Genomic DNA, 7,153 nt, shown 5'->3' with positions numbered 1-7,153 from the left:
AGCGAAAAGTGGCAGAAAACGGAGACATAAAATGTGCTTGACAAATGCAGACATGAAGAGAAATTCTCACGAACTCCTTGTTTTCTCATCTTTTCGGAAGATATGTTATCTTGTTATCATGAGAGCTTAGAGACATTAACTGATAAAGATTTTTGTTTTTCTTGAGTTTTTCGTTGGAGGTTATCCGTGAGGAGTTTTCAGGATTGTTGATGTTTATCAGTAATCCATGAGTTAGAGTAAATTTAATGTTCTTTATGTATACTCGATGGTTCCTGTTTAGAAAAAGTTTGCCGTTTAGTAGACGTTATAGCAACAAACTAAGATTATTTTTATTGTTAAAATAAAGTCTCGCATGCAAAAATAACACAAACGTTGTCATATATATATATATATATATTATATATATATATATATATATATATATATATATATATATATATGCGCGTGTGTGTGTGTGTTTGTGTGCGTGTGTGCGTGTGATGGACTGCACGCGCTTGTGTGGTGTGCGCACGCATGCATTTGTCTCGCAGTCACTGCATATTGAACCCATGGAAGCGAACTTTCGATTTTGTGATGGCGAAATCGATGAGACGTTTAAAGTTGTTGCCGTGGTAAAGTTGTTATAAGAAACATTGATATGAAAAGTATATTGGTCCTTGTACACTGAATCATTAATCAACTAGCGTCTGATTAACATCATAAATGATTTATCTTCTCTAAATTCATTAAACATCTAACTTGCGAATAGTTTATCCCTATCTTCATTCAATTAAACATCTAACTTACGAATATTTTTTCCACATCTTAAACTGTTCTTAGTCGATAAGTGCGACTCTGTTTATGTTTGGTCTTACAATATTAATGGCTGATTATAATTAGTCTTTTGTGTACAAATTACAAAACGATTATTCAACAATGTTGCAGCCTTTTTATAGATAACATACAGTGGACGAAATTGCCTTAATACAGTTTTATATAAATTAGTGTTTGATGAAGTAGCGCGATGTAAATTATCTTGAAGATATCAGACCTTTTCTTGACTCAAATTTGGGACACGTTCCAGAGTAGTACCTTCAGTCTGTCTCGTGGTGCACTGTAGACATTGCTCTTGTATATATGCAAAATGCCTTTCACCCCCATAATTCAACAACGCTTCAGCCATTTAATTCACCTCTTATTCTTCCTTCGTTTATTCCAGTTTACTGCCCCAACCTCTATGGTTTTCTTCCATTTCAACGTTAACTTCTTGATCTTTATCGTTTCGTCCGACCACTCCAACTTCCTCTGTTCACTGTTGCTCAACAGCTGAGTTTATGAAAGTACCCCATCACTTGACTTCATAGCCTACATTTCATATTGCGTTCTCTCGGATCAAAAGATTCCTCGGAATGAATTTGAAAATTTCCATTTTTTTTGACCCCGGAGTGACTCGAACACCCAGCCTTCTGATCTGGAGTCAGACGCGCTACCATTGCGCCACGGGGCCGTTGCTTCCATGAAGCAATTGCAAGAATCTGATCATCTGTGTCAAGAATTCCATGAATTGCTGATAATCTTATAGGGTGCGCTCGTTCTTAGAATGGTGGGGCCAAGGTCGCGTGAGTTAACTTCATGTTGAAGTTATACTTATGTGTTTGCGTATGCCCGTCACTGCAACAAGCGTTAAATAAAAATTGCATTAAATAAAAAATGATTTTATAAAGTACTTATGATACTAAAGTTTATTTATGCTATCATCATAATAAAACAGAATGATTAACACTAAATCCCCAAGACAGATAATAAAACGAAGTAATCGCGTTTAAATATCCAGTAAATATATTTTTTTTTTATGTTGAAAAAAAGTCTGTGCGAAGATGTGACGAGTCATAATATTGGATTTGGAAACGGTGCCCTTGAACGCACTAAGCTTAACACATGCATATATGATCCTCAGTTGATGGTTTACTAAAAGGAGAATCTCACTTTCAACGGTCAGCGATAAAATCTTGAGCGAGCTATTCCGGTATCTCTCTCCAGTTCACTACAATAAAAAATATATCTCATGTTTTACGTCTTCTGTGGATGTTATTCTTTAACGCAGCATCAACGGCTGTTTCATCCTTCATGACATTTAATATTGGTGTGACGGCAAAGCTCATTTTGGGATCTCGACATTCTTTTTCTCACCCCCCCCCCCCCCCTCCTCCTTCCCCAACCTTGAAGGTTATTCACAGTGCCCCCGAATAAGCGTCTCATGATCGTCTGATTTGTATCACAGAACCCCCACCCCTGTAAGAGGCCGAGCACCTCAGTGGCGTAGTCGGTATGGTATTGGCGTGCCACCTCTGCCATTCCATTGAGGAGTGAGAGATGTGTATTTCTGGTGAGTAACCACTGGTACCATGAAACGTAAAATAAAAAAATAAATAAATAAACTGAATGAGGTCGTGTCTGCAAGTGGCAAAAGCTTCACTTATAAAATTGTCTTGCCCTTTTTTCTGGTGTAGCGTCAGACCCCTGGCATTTCTTAACTACTTACAGATTCTCTAGTCTGGAAGTTTATAAGAAATGTAGGCCGCTGCCTGGTGACATTCAGTAAATCTTAAGTGATCTAGAATTAGGTAAAAGCCTGCTAGTTTGGGGAAATCTGAAAGTCTGGCGTTAGAACTGCGAAAAATGCAGTTTGTTTTCCTTTTAAGTTTATTTTCAGTCAGATCTGATCTCTTTTAATTCAATAATTATTTAAGTGATCTCCAAGATGAAAGAAGCATTTTTTTAAAGAAAAAGGTAAAAAAAAAAGCAGCTGGTGACCTCTTGAGCTCGTAAATCAGAGATGGAAAGCATGGACTTAAATACCAGCTTCATTCTTATCACATTTCTATATGTTCGGATATTTTGTTGTTCCTTAACATTGTAAGCAAGTCATATCAATTGATTATGTGGCTAAGTGTGGTAGTTTATAGCTAGAGTATAGCAAGGGTTAGTGCAAGCTGCCTTATCTCAAAATACCTGCTTAAAGCTAGAATGCTATCACTTTCTAAGGAAAAAAGGAGCATATATATATATATATATATATATATATATATATATATATATATAATATATATATATATATATAACATTTTATTCTCTTTCTTTAGTGGTACGTTATAGAGCCATACTTCGCTTCTATAATATATGAAAACTTATGACTGGCCAGGCTGTCAGTGATATTATTGAGAGGGTTAAAAATTAATGTAGTTATTTTTATTGGTAAGCTGAAATGAACTCCAATCACTATATATATATATACATCAAAATATAAATTCTTTTCTTTATTTTTTTACGAGCATTGCGCATTCAGTCCCCAATATTTGGATCAAGAAATTGAATACATAAGAAAAATAGGGAAAGATTTATGTTATCCTTCACATATATTATAAATTTGCTATAATAAAGCCCACAAAAAGTTTTATGGTGTAAGTAACATGGAGAAAGAAAATTCTAAGAACACTCAGTTTGCCTTATTTTAACGGATTTGAAACCATTAAATCATTGTTAAAAGCCTTTAAGGTCAACCTTGTTTTTTCCTATAGTAACACATTAAATGGAATGTTAATAAAAAATGGCCCCAGGAAAGCAACAACATCATATTTAAAATTCCATGTATGGACTGCCCATCCTTTTATCTTAGACAGTCGAGCAAGGGCTTAGAAGTAAGATTAAAACAGCATAAATATTCTGTCAAAACTGGGCAAACGTCTAATGCAATATTCATTCATTTAAGTGAAAACAACCACTGGATAAATTGGATTGGTAGTTCAGTAATTGCAAGATCAAAAGATGTCTTATCATGAAATCTTTTAGAATCTGCCATAATGCAACTTACTTCCCATTGTAATTTTAATATTAGTCGTGGCCTGTTTCATTTAGACAATTGTATTTGTAACACGTTTAAGAATGACCTCAAAGATATGATTACAGACTTAAATACAAATTAGTTGCCTAAGAGAAATTGTCATTGTATATGTATGTTTAATATGTTTTTGTGAATAAGTTTTTGTTTACCAAAGATCTGAATGTGGTCAGCTGCCGCCCTGTATAATCCTTAAATTGTCTTGTCCCTGTGTCTGAGCAGTTGGATTTATCTTTTTGTTCTTGAATTGTACCCATGTTTATGCTTGTTTGGAAAGGTTACTCATTCTCCAGGTGTGTCGGATTCTAGGTACTAATCTCCTTATAATCCCTATCTATCACTTTTACGACCTTTCCTGTACTCTCAATTTCTCATGTAAGTCAGTTTGTCTGCTAAGTAAAGGACGTTGAGTCGAAAGATCTTACAGAAACTCCGTTGTTTATCTTTCCCTCGTGGCTTATACCTTTATATATACATGTGTGTATATTTCTATATATATACACATGTGTATATTTATATATATATACACATGTATATATACACATTATATATGTGTGTATACGTAAATATATGTATAGTGTTACTGAAGTTAATTTCACCTAACCGAATAAAATAGCTACATTATTTTTCAACCATCTGAATAAAATGAATGACCTTTTGGACAGTCATATTTTTTTCATATACTATAGAAGCTATGTTTGCCTGTATAACGTACCACTAAATAGAGGAAATAGAATTATATATATATATATATATATATATATATATATATATGTGTGTGTGTGTGTGTGTGTGTGTGTGAATGTGTGTGTGTGTATACACATCTACAAATTCCTTTTTTCCCCTTATATAATGATAACATTCTAGCTTCAAACAGGTATTTTGAGATAAGGCAGCTTGCCCCAACCCTTGCTATTCTCTAGCTATAATCTACCACACTGAGCCACATAATCAATTGATATGACTTGCTGACAGTGTCAAGGAATCACAAAATATCCGAACGCATAGGAATGAGATAAGAATGGTGGTATTTGAAGAGCATGCTTTATATCACTGATTTATGAGCTCAAGGGATCACTGGCTGTTCTTTTGTCTTTCTTGGAGAAATTACTAGAGTAGGTTAGGGAAAAGGTGCGGTAACAGTTTTTCAACCATCTAAATGAAATTAATGGATTTCTTGGACGATTCTGCATGGGTTTTTCTCCAATAAATTTAAGGCGAGTTCCGCCAGGGAAATCATATTCTTTTTGTATATTGTAATAACGAACTCTATCTATGTATCGCAAGTGCATTGATATTAAAAATAAATAAAAGCAAGTTCACTTCATAAATTACTGAAAGAGTCTCTCTCTCTCTCTCTCTCTCATTCTAGTTGCGGCATTACTTCATCTTAACAGTCATATACCAACCGGTATTATGTAAAGCGAGATGTAACAAAGATTAATAATTAGTAATCTCATGAATTCATTTCGTGGGTTATTTTACAAGCAACACTTTCCTAAAGTTAAGTTTTCGGGACTAGATGTCGGGCAGACAAATAGCTTTTATTTCCCGTCACTACTGTACGTCTATGAGCGTATGTTTGTCGTGTAGTGGTGACCTCCTGGAGTGATTTCAAAATTTTGCCGATATCATAAGTAAAAGAAACGTTTGGAAAGTTGTGTATTGAAATGTAGTCGGTATTATTAGGTGTAATCTGATATGCAAGGTATATTACGTAAGAGACTAAGCGATACATCCGTCCAATAAGATAAGCATTATTCAAGATGAATTCGCTACAAACGAATATAGTTATGTTTTACTCTTATAGACAGATTTTTTGAAGATTGTTTTCTTTTTATTTATTTAGTAGATTGGGAAATTCAAAATGAACATCATACGTTTGTTGAAAGTAGTACCACACTAGGCTACGCAGTTAGTATCTTGCGATGGCTATGTATGTGTTTGGTAATTGTTCCCCTTCTTTCGTTATTATACACCATACTCCATTTCCCCTACGTTGTAATCCCTAAGGGTTTTAGTAATTATAAGGCACGTGTCTTTTTCCTTGTCGGTACCTAATTCAGAGCTTAGGACGTCAAAGACGCAGTGGGATGTAATGTGCCTAAATTACATTGCCTCACCCGGGAATCGATCATTCGAGCACGCACACACAAACACACACGTATACATATATAGATGTGTGTGTCTGAGTGTGTATACAGTATGTACAATATATGTATGTATAACGTATATGTAGGCATAAACTTAGTACTTCAACAAGTTTTTAAATCAGGCCAAGAATTCCTGATCAACAATGTAAAGCTTAAATTATAGTAAAAACCACCTCCTCTTCTCTCTCTCTCTCTCTCTCTCTCTCTCTCTCTCTCTCTCTCTCTCTCATACATATTTATTTCCCTTCTTATGTGTCGAAAGTTTTTACCAGATTTTTTAACTTAATGTAATTTTATTACAAGATGGACTGGAGGGTTTCTCTCTAGCACCAGGGAATATTCATTTACCCTGAAGAGTTTCTTGGTGCTCTTTTACAGCAACCATGCAGGTGAACGATCCACCTGGGAATGAATTTTAATTCTCCGTGACATTTATCCCAGCTGTCATTATCGTTGCACCTTCCACGCTCGCCACTCTTTATGTGACGACCTTTGCTTCAGTACGCTTTGGTATTTTGGTATTAAATGTTAAGAGTAAGGGAAAGGAAAGGCAAAAGATTTACTCTCGTTTCAACGTGGCGAGACTCACATGAAGTTCCTCGGGGCTGTCTGGTGTCCGAGGTTGTGAACTCAAGATTCAGGCTTAAGTTCTCCGGTAGCATTTTCTTGGGTGACAAATTGCCTCAGTCTATTTTACTGAGAAACACTTAACTTTTCTTCGGGATTCTGTCGTTTAATGATAGCTTTGGAAATGTTCAAAATCAGTATTTGTTATTATATGGAGTAAAAATATGACAGGTCACACTCACAGACTCACACACACACACACACACACACACACACACGTATTATATATATATATATATATACATATATATATATATATATAATGTGTGTGTTTATATATATATATATACATATATATATAATATATAGATATATATATATATATATTATACTTACATATACATACATACATATATTTCTTTATATTTATATTAATTATCCTATATATAGTATATATGTATACACACACATATACACACACACACACACACACACATATATATATATATATATATATATATTATATATATATATATATATATATATAATCACAAAA

General features: G+C 34.3%; 1 non-coding gene across 1 annotated transcript; it reads right to left on the bottom strand.

Annotated features, from left to right (window-relative positions):
* Positions 1–1,414: 1,414 nt before the first annotated feature.
* Positions 1,415–1,486, bottom strand: Trnaw-cca (transfer RNA tryptophan (anticodon CCA)). Its single transcript has one exon. It is a non-coding gene; the product is annotated as a tRNA-Trp (tRNA).
* Between the last annotated feature and the right edge of the window lie 5,667 nt (positions 1,487–7,153).

The sequence above is a fragment of the Macrobrachium nipponense genome, chromosome 11 (assembly GCF_015104395.2).
Source record: "Macrobrachium nipponense isolate FS-2020 chromosome 11, ASM1510439v2, whole genome shotgun sequence".
NCBI lineage: Eukaryota > Metazoa > Arthropoda > Malacostraca > Decapoda > Palaemonidae > Macrobrachium > Macrobrachium nipponense.
This window is presented reverse-complemented; position numbering and strand designations above follow the sequence as displayed.